At 43.4% G+C, this 18854-nt stretch overlaps 1 long non-coding RNA gene across 1 annotated transcript in view; it reads right to left on the bottom strand.

Moving 5' to 3' along the window:
• The window catches only part of LOC147008983 (uncharacterized), a 97452-nt gene extending 85490 nt beyond the window's left edge, over positions 1-11962 (bottom strand). The window contains exon 1 of the long non-coding RNA XR_015053129.1: positions 11899-11962. This is a non-coding gene — a long non-coding RNA (uncharacterized LOC147008983). The remainder of the gene's footprint in view (positions 1-11898) is intronic.
• Positions 11963-18854: the final 6892 nt, after the last annotated feature.

Below are 18854 nucleotides of genomic sequence, written 5' to 3'. Positions count from 1 at the left end.
CATCTTTCAGTTGATGAAATCAATTCGCAGGTTGAAACCGCCTTTTTATTATTGTGCCAGGAGGTGCTGCATCTCAGAGCATGTCATCTTTGCACGGGATGCAAATCTGGCCGTGCAGCCTAAACTTAGGTTAAATGGACATTAAAGATCCACTCCGTGGTTGTTTTCAGAAATATGGAGCCATTGTGTGTTGGCACAATGATCCATTATTCTGCTTGTAGTTAGCTCTGTGTTAAATCATCACTACCCATATTTGTGTTACATGTTGGATAAGGAGAGATTCGGAATGCGCATGATGTGCCAAATAGCCTTTCCTTGTGCTTTATAATCTCCTACATCTATTCATGCTGTCCAGTACAACAGCCAAGCAACGCAATGCTTTCATCTCCACATGGGGATTTTGAAAAGCAGTTAACGCATCATGTGCATGCATCAAAGAAAATATAAAATGCTGTTTTATGACGAAAATAAGCTTTTAAGAACAATATGTAGAAATATAAAATTGCTGTTAATCCCCCAACCCATACTCTTCCCTGCCCGCATTTCTCCATTATTGCTCTCTCCTGATTTCCGAACCTCATCTTTCCTTCTCCAACCACCTCCCATGTTCTTCTTGCACATATATAATGAGATAATTATTAATGTTTCGTAGAATGGTGTGCTCAACTATTGGGATCCTTAATGTCCACATTGTAAACCAGACAGCATTGCCTCATGTTCCTTCCAGTGGAAGATCTGCTACTTGATTCAGATACCCCTGCTCGCACTCCAGAAGGCAAACGGTTTAAGTTGGATCTGAAGCGAACCAAAGACCAGACAGTTCCAGAAGTGATTGCACCCTCACCATCTGAAGAATATTTTGCCGTCATTCAAAGCATTGTATTCAGCCTTTCGGTGAAAGTGCCAGTTATTTTCTGGCCAGGTGAAAAATTGAAGTAATTTGGCTTTCAATGGACAGGAATTGTGATGTAATATAATGGCATCTCAGATAAGTCTCTGATGTTCTACAGTACAGTACAATGATAGTCGAACCTACAAAAGCATGCACAACATACATTATCGCAGTGCTGTCGACCGACTCGATGCTGATTACCCACAAGGAACCAGACAGCAGCATATGGTTTCATTTTCCCCAAACTAGCAAGTTTTAATTAACGCCACAAGCAGGTTTCTTCCATCAGCTCATCTTGGAGGAATGGGAGGGGGCGGAGGAAGAGAAATTCCTTCAAATAAGTATATTACCGATTGTAAGATTCCTTGATTATCCAGAAATAATTCTCCTCTGTAGATGAAAATCTTAAACCAAATAATTCCTTTTCATCTCCAATAATTCGTCCACATGTCTCGTGTGCACAAGTGATAAAGCATAAACAATGAAAATTGAGGATTTCAGAAGTTTGGCCTGTGTTGACCTTTTGGTCGATGTTGACCTCAAAACCAATTCATGGTTTCATTCAGTGATCTGACATGCAAATTCTCTTCAAATTTCAAGTCAATCGGATGAAAATTGAGGATTTTCGAAAATTGGCCTTTGTTGACCTTTGGTCTATGTTGACCTCACAGGAGTAACCGCTATAATCACATGATTGTGTAACATGTGGTAAAGTTTCAATTTCCTCCGCTGAATGGTTTTCAATGTACGCTCTTAACATGATGCAGACACAAACGGCGTACGGCATACGTACGTACGCTACCGATCGCATCATCCTGCTTTTTGCTTTGTGAGCGCAGGGTAATGACTCTGTGTCAAGTATGAGAGAGTACGCCAGTACTCTCCATGTAGGGATGGCGTGGAAAAAATGGCCTCCCCATCTGCTTTATACAAAACTAAAGCAAACCACGTGATCAAGAACCTTCTCGAGTAATGGTTTTCTCGGCGGCAGATTCTCTACGTCGGTGCGTCACATCGTATAGAACGGCCTGAACAGCGATTATCCAAGCTAACTCTGAATTTAATAAATATTTAAACTGACATTTAGTGTTCTTTTCATCTTTGTTTTGGCATACTGCTTCGAGTGGAGTGGTCAATGTTGAATTAATCAGAGGTAATAGTTTATTTCACTCATTTGCAACCATCATCACTGCCTTGCAACAACATGGAGCTGTGCGTTCTGCAATTGTCGCACACATGTCTGACTGATATTGAGCCATTCACACTATCGTGTCCAGGGGGGGGGGGGGTGAGACCAACCTGGATGGATAGCCGAACGGTTCTACCGTGGAGGCGAACACGTGATGCTTGGAGATTATAGCGAGCGCAGGACGGGAAGAGCAAAGCACGTACCGACGCGCTCACCAGGATAGATGACAAGGATTTATACTCGAACCCACAACGAATAGACAGACACAAGCAATCTTTAATAAACAGGGGTTCAATGGACATAAATCAAATATTAATAATGGAAATAAGTCAAACGTGATAATGAAACGTGAGGTAATTTACAGCCTAAAGTAGAGGCGCCTTGACATACAGTTACAAAAACAGACAAGAGGAAAAATAAGATAAAAGGAAGTTCCCCTCTCTTTATTTTGGCACTTAGATTTGTCCACAGATTGTCTTTTAGAGCTGGAGGATCAAACCATGTCATCCTGCACGGGAAACTGCACCCGAAAAGGCACCGAGCCGCTCTCTGGGTGGGAAACATACGTGAGGTATTAGTGTGGCGGTATTCAACGCCAGGGCTGAGACACCACTGTGCAGCTTCTTTTCACAAACGAATATGCTGACCATTCCTCTCTTGCACCAGGTCCACTCACAATGGTCGCCCTCCTTCCTCCTCGACCATACGACAAGACGATTTATGGGGCCCCTTAATAAGGCCACGAGGCACGCTCTTCTTCCCTCCTCAGAAACGTATACGCTTCACGGCTCAGCTGAACAGTCAATGGCTAGCGCTTTGCTCCGGCACGCGGGTAAATTCACACAACACAAACAACGAGAATTGCGTTGCTATATTTTGGCGTGTCGAGGAGAAGCCAGAAAACACAATACCTCTGTCTCCAAGCGCATACCTACACAACTCTCTTCTCGTTTAATCCTTTTCATGTCACGCCCATCTATCATCCACCCCAGGGCATGGTTTGCTAGTTGTCATTCCTGGAGGCGGGGCCTTCGTCTGCTTGGAACATTTGTTGTTGTTTTAAGGACGTGATTCCTTTTTATCGCCGGTCTTGTAAATGCAAAAACATAGGAAAAGGTCACGGGGGCAATCACATACTGGGAAAAATTATCCTTAAACCCCACCCAATTAACACAACACTGCCCCCCCCCCTTCCCTCACTCCCTGTGCGGTGACACGTAACAACTTAAGCTGACAGTTTCCCAACTTAAATTACATCGAGATGTCTTTGGCTCATCCACGGACCATGCCACCCTGTATAATCCTACCTTTGCTACGAAATTCCTCCATCTATCCTCACAAACATAACAATACTTTCCATTGGTGTGTCCAGTGTTAAAGCCTACATAAGAGCTTCTCGTATGGAGAGAGCAGGTACTTGGGGTACAGAAAATGAAATTCTTACTCTAGCAGATTTGCTGAATGCCACAGTGTGTGTGTGGACAACAGCAAGAGTATGGATTGGGTAAGGTACACCCCTATGGATGTTGTATTGATGAAAATTTGCCTGATAATGTCACGCAGATGGCAATGTACATCAGGCTTCAGCATGATCACTTTAATGTTGTTCTCTCTACTGTTCCCATCATGTACAGCCTTTTTCGATGCTGGTTACATCATTGGTTTGGGGCGTGGCTATGCCGCTGATGCAGTGCCCTTATTACCAGTCTACTGGTGCTCATTGCGCTGACCTTGGAAGGATGACAGGCTGAGTCAACCCCCTGGTGTTAATTCAGAGGAAAACGGAGCTTGAACTCAGGACCCCAGGATCCCAAGCCACCACCCGAACTGCGAAGCCAATGCCAGGCTATCTCTCTAAACTGTTAATTCACAGTAATTATTTTGAACATTTCTAAGTACAAAACATTGCCCCGAAGCTGGGTGAAGACATTATTACCCTGCACTCATGAATGAAAGGGCAGAGTTAAGCGATTGGTTGAGTACATACATAAGTTTGGTGTACATGTCTGCATTATGTAAAGAACATACACGGATGAGCCAAAACATTATGACCACCTGCCTAATATGCTGTTCGTCCTCTGTGTGCCGCCAAAACAGTTCCGACCTGCCGAGGCATGGACTGCACAAGACCCTTGAAGGTATGCTGTGGTATCTGGCACCAAAACATTAGCAGCAGATCCTTCAAGTCCTGTAAGTTGTGAGGTGGAGCCGCCGTGGATCTGACTTGTCGGTTCAGTACATCCCACAGATGCTCAATCGGATTGAGATCTGGAGAATTTTGGAGGCCAGGGCAACACCGTGAACACTTCATCATGTTCTTCAAACCATTCCCGAACAACGTGTGCAGTGTGGCAGGGTGCATTATGATTCTGAAAGAGGCCACTGCCATCAGGGAATAACATTGCCATGAAGGGGTGTACCTGGTCTGCAACGATGTTTAGGTAGGTGATACGTGTCAAATGGACGTCCACATGAATGGCCAGACCCAGGGTTTACCAGCAGAACATTGCCTGGAGAATCACACTCCCTCCACTGGCTTGTTGTCTTCCCACAGTGCATCCTGGTGCCATCACTTCCCCAGGTAAACAGTGCACACGTACACGGCCATCCACGTGATCTAAAATAAAATGGGACTTATCGGACCAGGCGACCTTCTTCCACTGCTCCAAGGTCCAGTTCCGACGCTCGCGTGCCCATTGTGGGCACTTTTGACGGTGGACAGGGGTCATCATGGGCACTCTGACTGGTCTGCGGCTACACAGCCCCATATGCAGCAGGGTGCGATGCACTGTGGATTGTGACACATTCCTCCCGTGACCACCATCAAAAAATTTCTGTGACTTGTGCCACAGTAGACCTTCTGTCGGTTCGACCCACATGGGATTGCCTTCGTTGTCCTCGCGTATGAGCCTTGGGCGCCGAACACCCTGTTGCCGGTTTGTGGTTTGTCCCTCCTCAGACCACGTCGGTAGGTACTCACCACTGCTGACCAGGAGCACCCCACAAGCCTTGTCATTTCAGAGATGGTCTGACCCAGTCGTCTGGCCATAACAATTTGGCCCTTGTCAAAGTCGCTCAGGTCTTTACTCCTGCCCATTTCTCCTACATCCAACACATCAACTTGAAGAACTGACTGTTCACTTGCTGCCTAATATATCCCATCCTTTGACAGGTTCCATTGTAACAAGATAATCAATGTTATTCACTTCACCTGTCAGTGGTCATAATGTTTTGGCTCATCAGTGTACATCAAAAGCCATTCAGCAGAGGAAATTGAAACTTCACCACATGTTATATGACCACGTCACATAGCAGTCACTCTTTTGAGGTCAACATAAGCCAAAGGTTAACATCGGCCAATTTTATAAAATCCTCAATTATCATCCGATTGACAAGAAATTTGAAGAGGATTTTCACATCAAATAACTGAGTTCAACCACCAATTATTTTTTAGGTCAACATTGGCCAAAAGATCAACATTGGCCAAATTTCTTAAATCTTCAATTTTCATCCGATTAACTTGAAATTTGAACAGGATTTTCATAAAAATGATCATCATGTGTCACATGGTCTGGCAGCCATATTGGATCTAATGGAAAAATCTTTGAAAATCTTCATAGGAGAAACTGCTAACCAATCAATGTAAAATTTAACTACTTGATCAACTACCCATGGGAAATATGGTTTGATAAAGATGAGGTCATCGGTCACGTGGTCTGGCAGCCATATTGGATCAAAGAAAAAAAACCCCTCAAAAAAAACAAGAGTTGGCTCACACCAAGTCCTTCTCAAGACTGTACAGGGTATATATTCTATGAATACCATCTAGTTCTTTGAGAAACAAGCAATAAGACAGGACTGCTCGATACAGACAGGGTTACACAAGACATGCAGTATTTGACATTGCTGACTAAGATCTCTTGGCACTTTTGCTCCAAGATTGGGTATCCTCTGAGAACCGTACCATTGTTGTTCAACATAATAAAACTAAATTACAGAAACAAGTGCATAAAAAATTAATGATATATTATAAAAAAGAAATGCAAGGATGACAAACTACAGCCGATGAAAGGTTTTAAACAGGATAGGGATGATGTTGGTTTCGACTTTAGAGAGTAGCGAACAGTATTGCCATCACAACAATCCCAACATCACTGCCTCCTTTATACTTCAACAATTATTGTTTCAAGCTTGCACAAACACTCCACTGGTTACAACAGTACTTGATTACTTTTGTAGTAGTTGTTAAAAAAAACTAAATTTGCAGCTGCCATTAGCCTTCTTCATTTTCTTGGTATTCCACAACGTATCGTTCGCTTTACGCCAGTCCCGAACACACTGCTCACCCAATCAACAAACGTTCCAGGCAACGATTTCTGTACAGTCCGGTTTACAACAATTTTAAGCTTGAAATTATTTAAGTTCTCATCTTCTCAACACAAGGTTCATCTTCATAAAATATTCGTATTCCCTTGGCACCCTGATTTCAACATCTCGCTGATTTATTACTGCATTTTGATTTTGCACAATCTCATTGATTTATTATCATTGATTTATTACCGGTCACACCATCTCACATCTCGGTGACATCTCCGTTTCAGACTTACTATGTGGCTCGTTCGATAGCTCGACCGAAGATTCATTGATTCCCAATTCGGCATGCGGCCTGTTTAGTAGCTCGATCAGAGATTTATCGATTCCAGATTCGCTACATGACTCACCCGATCATGGTGAGGGGAATGCCGTATCACTCTGGGCTTACCTCCTCTTTGCCTTCTCAGCACACAAACCATTCGAGCAGTCCGTCCGAGACATGAAATCGTACCTGTAACCCCTCCATTCCACACCCACACCTCTCCCGTCCCAACATGCAATCTCGGCCCTACACTTTGGTGAGTTCCCCGTAACTGTTAACTTAATTGTCCATTTGTGCTCTTTATTGATTTGTCTAATACTTGGCTCGAATATGTAGTTAAAATGAGGTTAAAGTTAAGTTAGGGTGACCCCACACTCCTTCAGCAACCCTCCTTACCTCCCCCCCTCGTCCCTCGTCCGACCCTCCCCCGCCCCCTCCACCTCCTGCACCAAAAGCCTCCTCCCCTACCTCTTCATTAAAAGTGTGGACCTCAAATATCCGGGGCCTTCGCTCAAACCTTTCAGATCTTTCCATGCAGGTTGCCACTGACAAACCAGACATTATCTGCCTAACAGAAACTTTCCTCTCCCAAGACGTGTCTGACTCCCAAGTATCTCTCCCTGGTTACTCCCTCTTACGGTATGACAGACCTGAGCCTCGTCCTGGTGGAGGTGTTGCTCTCTTCATCAAAGACTCTATTCCTCACTCTCCCTGCACTGCTCTCACTCCCCCACACCCCCAGGAATACCTCTGGCTTCGGCTTCCCCTCCACTCCCACCTCATGTTTATATGTGTACTGTACCGTCCACCGAACAGTGATGACTCCATCTACACCTCACTCTCCGAAAACATGGACCATCTTCTATCTTCTCATCCAAACTCTCTCTTCCTCTTATGTGGCGACTTCAATTGTCATCACGCCAGTTGGCTAGGTGTGGGTACCTCTCTCACCTGCCATGGGACATCAGCAAAAGCTTTCTGTGACTCATTGGGACTGACTCAATCGGTCAACTTCCCGACCCGGATCTCAACCAATGGTACTCCATCTCTTCTGGATCTGATTTTGACAAATTTCCCTGACAATATCTGCTGCTCTTCCTTCGCTCCAATTGGTTCTTCTGACCACGTCCTTATTAAAGTGGACATCTCTCTGGCTGTTATCAGAGAACCACCTCACCGCCGTCGAGTCTGGCATTTCACTCAAGCCGACTGGCAGGGTCTCCGAGCAGCCATCAAACTTACAGACTGGTCTCCTATCACTACTTTCTCAAACATCAACTCATCCTGGGAATTCTTTCAAAGAAACTTGCTCTCCCTCATGCACAGATTTATCCCCTCTCGTGTTCAGTTGTCTTACCCTTCCTCCCGCCCTTGGTTTACTGAAGCTTGTGGCGAGGCAGTTGTCCTGAAAAAACTTGCCTTTGCCTCATGGAAAGCAAACCCAACTGAGGGCAATCTCAGTTCTTTCCACAAAGCTCGGAACAAGTGTGTAGCTACCCTCAGGAGAGCCAGAAAACAACATCTTTCTCATCTCAAGTCTGAACTCTCAAACCTCTCTCCCTCCTCAAAATCCTGGTGGCGTTTAATCAAATCTGTTTCTGGTGTATGTTCCCCCTCCATCCCCTCCCTTACCTCAAATGGCCGCACTGCTGATTCCACACGTGATAAAGCTGAATGTCTAAACTCGGTGTTTGCAGCTAAATCTTGTGTCCCAAACCCATCACTATCTCTACCCACTTTACCCAGTCGCACCCAACTGTCCCTGGACTCTGTATCCTTTTCTCCTGACAAGGTGGAGAGCTTGCTTTCAAACCTCGAGTCAGATTCTGCAACCGGTCCAGACGGCATCAGCCCACGTGTCCTCAAAGCCTGCTCTTCTGCTCTTGCTCACCCTCTCTCTGTTCTATTCACCCTCTCATTTTCCCAAGGTCATCTGCCATCTGCTTGGAAATCTGCTAACATCACTGCCCTGCATAAAAAGGTGCAAAAACAGATCCCTGTAACTATAGACCAATCAGCCTTCTCCCAATCATCAGCAAGGTTATGGAATCCATCATCGCTTCAGACATGAAATCCTTCCTCTTCTCCAATGGCTTGATTTCCAATCATCAATTTGGTTTCAGACCAGGTCACTCTACCCTAGATATGCTGCTACTGCTCTCCCATCAATGGATGGAGGTCCTCAATGCCAGACAGGAAATCCGAGCCGTATCCCTGGACATATCACGTGCTTTTGACACAGTCTGGCACCCTGCCCTACTCACCAAACTCTCTTCCCATGGTATTCAAGGCCATCTCCACTCATGGCTCGCAGACTTCCTCTCCTGTCGCAGTCAACGTGTGGCCCTAAATGGAGTTCTTTCATCCCCTCTTCCTGTGCAGGCTGGAGTTCCTCAAGGTAGCGTTCTGGGCCCTGTTCTTTTTCTGGTTTTCATCAATGATCTCTCGGACTCTCTGGAAAATCCTCTATTTCTCTTTGCCGATGACTCCACCCTCTGCCGTACCATCTGTCATCCCTCAGACCGGCAAGCAGCAGCTTCTTCGCTCACTGCAGATCTGGATAAAATCACAAACTGGTCCAACACGTGGAACATGTCTTTCAATCCAGACAAATCTCACACTCTCACTATGTCCCTTCGAAAGGACCGTTTACAAAACCCCCCCATCCACTTTCTCAACAATCCTCTGGAAGAAGTCTTTTCTTTCAAGCTTCTGGGTCTCACTATCTGCCATGACCTTTCCTGGGAAAGTCACATTTCCAACCTTGCCTCAAAAGCCAGTCGCCGACTGGGAATCCTCCGTCGTGCAAAGTCCTTCCTCGGCCCTCTTGAGCTCCTGACCACTTACAAAGCTTTTGTCCGTAGCCTGATGGAGTACTGCTCTCCCCTCTGGGCTGGTGCTCCTGCCTCCCACCTTTCTCGACTTCACGCTGTCGAAACCAGGGCTTTTAAGATCATTGGCATCTCCCGCAATGAAGCTGAGTCTTTGGGCCTCTCACTCAATCACCGCAGGTTGGTCGGTGGTCTTTCTGTCTTCTACCGACTCCTCTCCAGCCTTGCCCCCTGCTCTCTCTGCGATTTGTCCCAACCACATTTCCACAGGGCGCTCAAGGTCCGCCAACAACCCCCTTCTGGTAAAACTACCAAAATCACGAATCACTGCTCATCTTCACTCTTTCATTCCTCTTTTTCCCGCCTTTGGAATAAACTTCCTCACTCTATTCTTTCCCATTCTTCCCTTCAGGCTTTCAAAACAGCTGTTCACCACCACCTCTTATCTTCCCCCATCCAAATCCTCGATCTTTTCTACCCCCGATAATCCACCCAAGCCCACTTCCTTCAATTCTCCTGCTTTCCTTCCTGAAAGTCCCTTTAATGTCCATCTTCCCCTCGCCATGTTCCCCGTCCCATCCCCATCCCTCTCCCTTCCACAGTTCACCTGTGTCTGTTCCCCAATGTTTTGTCCCTTCCACTCCCGCCCCTCTTCTCTCATGCCTCCTTGCTGTGAGTTGTGTGTTAGCTCTCATACGAGCCTCGACCAAGGTATAAAAAAAAAAAAAAAAAAAAAAAAAAAAAAATGTGCCCTGGAAATGCATAACCCTTTGAAAATAGATGGGAATATCTCGTCTGCTTCAGGTCATTTTGCTTCACATTATGCTTTCTCGGAACGCACCAACCACCTTAAGTGGAAACGTGCTGCAATGCGTTTTAAATTAACAATTCATTTCAGAAAATATCACATTTTGCAATTATTTTTCACTTATGTAAGTCAATGTCATTAAATTAAACAATTCCGAGTAAAAGTCGAGCCCCGGACTTTCAGGAAAAAAGAAGTATCGACTTGTACACTGAAAAATACAATACGAGCATAGGCCCAACTTGTCTGAAAACTGACGATTTATGAGACTGACCTTTTGACCTAATGACCTGAAAAACAATAGGTTTGTAGCTTTCGACGAGCTCTTAGGGTTGGTTCAGTTTCGTAAATATCGGTTTCGAATTGCAACCTGTAGGTGTCTGACCGACAAACATACTCAGGGAACTAATATCCTTGCGAATCTTCAATCTCACACGGAATAAATCATGAATTAATGAATCCGTCACTGGCTGATTAATGGACCTACCTAACCCTCATTGCTGCCATGCAGTCCATTCTAAGAATTCTGGGATAAAGAATCAGATCCACCATTTTGGTTTCGAGATACTATTTCCAAAACTAGGTGATCAAGTGAGATTGATATTTACACTTTGAAAACATGATTCAACAACTGCATACAAAACTGCATTACAATAACCAATAGCACACCCTCATTACATTATAGATCAACCAATCCAGAGGCAATTATGGGTGACGGTTATTAGAAATAAAACTGTGCAGACCAAATCAAAATGGACGAGCATGAGTAGTCTGCATTTTGCTGGAGGAGTCACATCCGATATGATTAAAGAACTGTTCATAACTTCTAAGTTCGACTGAATGGCCTGAAGTCGTGGAAGAATACAATTTTGAATTGTCCAACTCTATGACTGAAACTAATAGATCTCACGGATTAAAAGCAAATGGAGATTGAATCCACCGCTACTCCATATTCCGAAGCACTCTCCAGCCGAGCGTGCCCTCACTACCACAACACACAAGGAAACCATGAGGTAGAGCACCGTTTGAGGAAATATTATAGGCTGATAATCTCAGGTAGTCAGACTAAATAAACCTGAACCATACTCTATTTACAGACTGCTGGTGCTGCCGAAGCAGTTTCTTGGCAAGGGTTATTACTGGGTGGTTTGACATTGCTTTCGCAACGTCGTTTTGTCCGTGCTCTATCTTCTTAAATGCTGAGCACCAAGCAAGGAAGCAGTCTGTACTATTTTAAATTAAAAAGAAAGTTTTTGGAATGACTCGGCTCGAGTTTGAACCACTGACCTCCCAGAATCTGAGTGGACGCTTTAATGCCATCAAGTCTGCTCTAACAATAATGCCACCAAGGACGAAATACTTGAACATTATATTTTTGATTGGTTCGAAGATAGTTCTCGTTGGTTTGTCCAGTAGGCAAAGAAATCCGGAGTAATTCAAAAACAACTTTCTTCTGTACATCTTTAAGGTAAAGGGATTCTTATATATTTGGGTTTCAAGATGAGAACATATAATCCTACATTTAACATTTGATCCATAACTTACCAATCAAGTCAATTACTTCTCTCCTCTCTCTTCTGTTTCAAAAAATTCCTTCTTCTGGTGTTCTGTAGTTTAAATAAAAACAGAAAAGGCTTAGAAATCTCTGTCATTTTGTGGAGTAAAGGAACACAGATTGACCTCAGACATGTAAGCAAATTTGTAAGATTCTAAGAGAAAAAAATTGGACATACCAGTAATTCCCCAACCCCCACAACAATATACAATATGTATGACAATAACAATATTCTTTTGTTCACAGACAAGTCAAGTATTGTAAAAAGTGTCATGTACTGTGAACTATTTAATCTTATGAGGCTACATGTAATCGGGCATCATTAAACACGATGATAACTTTCGATAATCGCATTGTTTTTGTAATCGTAAATGACAGAATTCAGATTTAACAACATGCTTGAGCTTCGCAGGTAATTAGGCAGCAAAATTGCATATGTTTTTATCAAAACAAGGACACATCTTATCTTAGCTGAACCGAGAGAGAGAGAGAGAGAGAGAGAGAGAGAGAGAGAGAGAGAGAGAGAGAGAGAGAGAGAGAAAGAAAGAAAGAGAGAGAGAAAGAGAGAGAGAGAGAGAGAGAGAGAGAGAGAGAGAGAGAGAGAGAGAGAGAGAGAGAGAGAGAGAGAGAGAGAGAGAGAGAGAGAGAGAGAGAGAGAGAGAGAGAGAGAGAGAGAGAGAGAGAGAGAGAGAGAGAGAGAGAGAGAGAGAGAGAGAGAGAGAGAGAGAGAGAGAGAGAGAGAGAGAGAGAGAGAGAGAGAGAGAGAGAGAGAGAGAGAGAGAGAGAGAGAGAGTCATGCTACAAGGACACTACCAAGAGAGAGGACACTACAAAGTAGGATCTAAGGGTGGTAGTTGTTATACGGAGGGATGGGCCGTAGAGAGCATGGTACCAGGCAGTTATAGGTAGAGCTAATGATGCTTTAGGCTGTATTCGTAGATGGATAAATTATAAAACAAGGTGGTATTAACACTGTAGGGATGGCAGGATAGTTGAGGTGTGCACACTCACCTTGACTCGTGGTGTGCACACTTGTCTGAGCTGTCGAGCCTGCATTATATTCTTGACCAAGCTATAAACTGCCGGCCTGGTGTTTCACAGGGAGGCTGATTCATCAATGTGGGTGCCGTCCCACAAATGGATGTTAAACTGGGCTTCCCATCTCCAACTGAGCATCCTGACAGCCATATCTGAGGATGGACATAAATGGTTTCAACATACAATGACTAGTTTAATTTTTGGGCCCAGCTGGACTCAGCTATGAGGAGTCAGTGAAGGAGACAGGATTTATAGCATTATCAAATCAGAGGTGATTAGGAGATCTGATAGAACTTTAAGATAATGAAGGGTAGAGACAAAATAAGTGCAGAAGAGTTTTGTCATTAGATAGAGATAGAGATAGAGATAGAGAGAGAGACTTTTGCATGGTTTTATTATAAAAGTATCAAACCACACCAGAAAAAGCACACTCCATTAAAACAAATTCAACAAAAGCAATACAAACAAGGGTGTCTGTTCATGTCAAAACTACCACAGAGCAATACATATATGCAAAAAGTAAGTGTAGGTACTTTACACTTTTACAAAAAGATTCAATCACGAAAAGAAACTCAAAACCTCATCAGTGTACCACTGATCACCCACAATATCCAGGCTCAAAAGATAAGCCTGCTCCATTTTCACTGATGCCAAAACAATACCTTTAAAGCACAAAAGCACATTTGCATTTTTCCCCTTCAATTTTGCTTTCCTGGTTTTATAAATTGCCAGTTTAGCAATGCCCAACAGAAAAGACAAAAACGAGAGGACTGGTTTACTTTTATAATTCCCCCCGATTCCATAAATAAAGACTGGAAAGGAAAAAACAAAATTAAATTTGTAGAAAAGCTGTTGAAGGAAGAGAAAGAGGGGTACCAATCTCTTACATTCAATGAAAAAGTGGGCAACGTTTTCAATCAAATCACAAAAAGGACAAGAAATTAGAACAGAAGAATTAAACTTATGGAGTAATGTCTGTGTGACCAGGGCTTGATGTGCTTATCTCCAATTCAGGTCTCCAGTTCGCCCAAGAGTTGGAGAACTATACATTTTGTTCCACACTGGAGTTAAAAAAGCTCCAGCAGGTAAGGTCTCATTCCACCGATTTTTCAAAAGTTTTGTAAAACCAGGTATACATGCTTCCAGTCATATGTTCTAGATAGTCGTTTTCCCCATGATGTAAAACACACCAATTTCCTCTAATTTCCCCAGTCCACCCGATGTTTAGTCTATGAAAGGTTTGAATTACTGCTTTCAAGACATTTTCCACAATACGAGCAGAACGAACACCAGTTTTTAATGAAATTGGGCTTACAGGTAGCCAGGCATTCAAGGATGGCTGCAACAGGTCTCACACTCTGTTTATTCCAACACTGGTGAAACAATGCATAAATGACCTGGAGGTTGAAATTCTAGAGAATAAAGGATTCTGAACTAATGGCTCATGTACAAACTTTTGGGCATCTTATGATACCTCTAAACGTTGCACTCCGAGGACTTGCCAAGCATTCAAAAAGCTCTGATGAAAACTGGGGAGCTGAGGCATGTCAACGTGTTGCAGGTCGATCAGGAAAAGTTCACGGTCATATTTCAGACCTCCCACTTTCTGCAAATAGGCGTTTGTGAGAGGTCACCAAGGAACACACTCACTTTATAGTAGGCGCTTAATCGTGGAAATTCGGAATGCCATTATCCGACTTGGGATATGCATCAGATTTTGACCACCCGCATTTCGGGGTCTGCAGACCACGTCTGGTCCCAGCCAATGGTGGCCACCCCAGAAAAAATCAGTCAGAACCCTCTGAATGCCTGTGACCAAGTATCTCGGAGATTCAAGTGGGATAACTCGATACCAAATAAATGGAACCACCAGGTTGTTTATGATCGACACCCGTGTCTTAAGCGAGAGAAGTTGGTACAATCTTCTCCACCTTTTCAGTTTCAATTTAATATTTTTCCAGGAAGTTCACCCAATTTTTTTGTTCATACGCTTCAATTCCTAGAAATAAGCCTAAATATTTAAACCCCTCACGACTCCACTGTATTCCTCCTGGTAAAACAGGCAGGGACGAGGAAGGCGATCTGGGGCCCACACAAAAAGCTACACTTTTTTTCCAATTTACCCTTGCAGTAGAAGCGAGCTCAAACTGGGTAAGGCAACGAGAGACCTCAGAAACATCTTTTTGATTTGCAATAGCAACACAAATATCATCAGCATAAGCTGAAACGAAGACTTTGGAGTTTTGTGAAAGAGAAACTCCTAACACTGAGTTCCGAAGTAAAACTAATAAAGGTTCAACGGATATAGATTGTAGAGCATGCCTGATAGCGCACAGCCCTGACGGATGCCTCGCTGAAAGGGGAAAGGGTAACTCTTCTTCTTTCGGCTGCTCCCGTTAGGGGTCGCCACAGCGGATCATCCGGATGATCCGCATAGTGATTTTTCACATGTTTTACGCCGGATGCCCTTCCTGACGCAACCCTGGTTGCCTCTTACGACACAGGGATATGGTACACCTATTTTAACCAGGGTATACACCGGCCCAGTACACTGGTACTCATTTCGCCGACCTCGGAAGGATGAAAGACTGAGTCAACCCCCTGGTATATTAATTCAGTGGCCCAACGGGGCTTGAACTCAGGACCTTTTGGATCCCAAGCCGCTGCCATAACCACTGCGCAAAAACCAGGCTGAAAGGGGAAAGGGTAACAAAGACTATTATTAACCTTCAGTAGACAAGATGCATTTTTGTACAATAACTTAACATCAGCAATCAATTTTTCCCCAAACCTTGTTCTCCTTAATACATCAAACAAAAAAGAACGGTTAACACTGTCAAAAGCTTTTTCTTGATCTAAAAGTAATAAACCAAAACCAGGAGATGTAGTTCGACCGAGACTGATCAAGTCTCTCACCAAAAAAATATTATCGTATATGGAACGTTCTGGAACATAGTATGATTGATCAGTGCCAATCAAGAAAGAGATGACTTCCTTTAAGGCCCTGTCACACCTTGACGTTTTAGCCAGGGTATGTCGACGTATGAAAAATTTGGCGAATACGCTGGCACACGTCGAATACGTTATGGGTAAGTTTTGTATACGTTAAGAGCACGCTGAAGCACGATGGCATACGTCGTAGTACGCCGAGTTCGTCGACAAATTTTAAGCATGCTCAAAATTTTTTGATGTATGCCAGCGTATAACTCGCACGTTCCGCATACGCTGGCTATAAGTTGTAGGCACGTTATGCGATCATTGACACACGTCGACACACGTTACTTGTAAGTTACTCATAAGTCGAAACACGTCGAGGTAATGTTTAGCGTACCCGAAACTTATTTCTAACCTATGAGTAACGTGCTTTGAACCTATGTGTAACATATCTCCAACACATATGTATACGTATTTGGTGACTTCCATGGTAACTCACGTTACATTTGAAGGTCATATGAGAATGTATCTAGTCCCCCACAGCATTGCTAACAACTGCAATGATCCAGATTATTGGTCAGGCTAGCATTGATATTGAACCTATTCTGTGGTATGGTCTGATGATTAATGTCTTCAATGTGTGGTGTAGCATGGCCTTTTTAGGCATGGTAACTCACGTAACAACAAATGGACATGGTCAAAAACAACTAAACTTTATTAACTGTTTCTCCTCAAACAAACATATGTATTACGGAGTGGCCAGTTACGTATAATGACTGAAGGTCCATACTTGAATTTTAGAAAGAATGAAAAGTGAACTGCAACATGTAACTTATATAACGATGAAAAAGTGAGTAACTCATGTTATACAGTAACTCACCTTACAGTTTATAGATGACTGCTATGTACTTTAGGATAGAATCTGATCATCGTTTTGTTGCCAATAGGTCTAGGTCAATCAAACGGGCCAGAACCTGGGGATGTTTCCCAACAGATATATTAAAAAATATAGTATAGATGGTTCATTTAATTTTTTTCAACCAGTGTCCACTTTTACATGGAAGTACCCATTTGACGTCTTCCGGACGACCACAGAACTTACTGAACGTGTTTCTAACTTACAGCTACCGTATAATGGCGTATTGGCAGCGTTTAGGGGAATTGGTATATAAAAATGGGCTTCACAGGATGAACGTCAGTGTTCCAGACTGCATGGTATTTATTTTTTATTTTTTATTCAGCATGACGGTGATGTTGACACTTCGATGTCTCGTGCGGTTATGATTTAATCATTGAGCGGCAGCCTATTAATAGGCTACGCCACGTGATCGTCGACGATACGCTGCCGCGGTATGCATAAGTTAGACTATCGTTGGGAATAAGTTGTGAACGCCGACAACACGCTAAGCATTCGTTGGTATAAGTTATCTATAAGTTATCGAACCGTTCTGTGTACGTTACTAATACATTAGGCATCTGTCCAACTCGTTATGAATATGCCCAAAACTGAAAAAAAAACATCAATAGTTCAGCGTACGCCAGCGTTTTACATACATTTTGATACGTTGCCATACGCTGGCTAAAACGTCAATATGTGACAGGGCCCTTAGACGGGTTGCAAGTGCTTTTGACAATATTTTATAGTCCGTGTTGAGGAGTGACACAGGCCGCCAATTTGCGGTCTCATGCAGGTTTCCTTTCTTCGGAAGGAGACACAAAACTGCCCTCCGGCAGCTCAATGGCTCAATGGTCAACACTCTCCTGAAAGATCTCAAGAAGAGTAGGGCCTAGAATGTCCCAGAAAGCCTTATAAAATTCAGCCGGAAGGCCGTCTCATCCAGGGGCTTTCCCATCCTTTCTATCGCTGAGCGCAGCAGTAAGTTCTCCAAGAGAAATGCCAGGCTCAAGCAATTGTTGTTGGTCTTCAGACAGAGAAGGGAGCTGTTCAAGCATCGCATTCCTGTTCTCCTCATTCACATCTCTTTTTGCGAAGAGTTCAGAAAAATAGGCTTGAAGTTCATGCTTGATATCACTCTGGGAGGTCAACAAATCACCACAAGAAGGGCGCAAAGCATGGATTTGTTGAGAGGTCTTGACCGTTTTTTCCAAATTGAAGAACCCTTTGTTTGGTGTGTCAAGTTGGATTTTTTCGTTCCGCAGTCGGACGAATGCACCGGCTGCCCGCTCTTTCACTATTTCAGCCAGAAGGGTCCTTTTCTCCAACAACTGCTGGACATTCATGCTAGACAATCCAGCTTTCTGTTCACAGATATGTATATCGTTTTATAAATCAGATATCACACCAAAAGCGTTGTATGTGCTGTAAGAGCAGTATTGTTGACAAAAACATTTGATTTGGGACTTTGTGCAGTCGCACCATTGTCTTAAGTTCAAATATGAACCCTTTTGTGACTCGCATTTTCCCCATACCATTTTAAAAGCTTCTATAAAATGTGCACTCTGTAAAAGTTTCAAATTAAAAGTCCAATATGCACTTCTACAGACATGATGAGGAAAGCCACACACCATAACAATCATGTGATGATCGGAAAAACCAGACGGCCTTATAGAAGAGTTCTTAACAATGTTTACCATTTCATGATCAACATAAAACCTGTCGAGGCGAGCCATCGTCAAAACATTTTTGATGCACAAATCCATGTATACTGGCGGATATTACGGTTTTGTACCCGCCACACATCCACCAGTTTAAACTTTTTGACTCGCTGTGCCAAAGGCCTTGCACTGGGTGGATGAGACTCACAAGTGTTCCGATCAAGTTGTGGGTTGAGGGTTCAGTTGGCGTCACCCTCCAGACACAACAACTTGATTAAGTCAATGGTGCTTACAAACTCTGCCAACTTGTACAGAAAGGCACTTCTTTTAGAGTTAGCACCAAGACAGTAAACATTTGTCATGCAAATTTTTAGGTTACTACTAACAAATTGCACAGACAGTAAGTAACCTTTGCAAA

Source organism: Eptatretus burgeri, chromosome 18 (assembly GCF_056783735.1).
Source record: "Eptatretus burgeri isolate ZD-2024b chromosome 18, Ebu_testis_v1, whole genome shotgun sequence".
NCBI classification, from domain to species: domain Eukaryota; kingdom Metazoa; phylum Chordata; class Myxini; order Myxiniformes; family Myxinidae; genus Eptatretus; species Eptatretus burgeri.
Note: the sequence above shows the minus strand (reverse complement) of the source record. Positions and strands in the feature narration are given on the sequence as shown.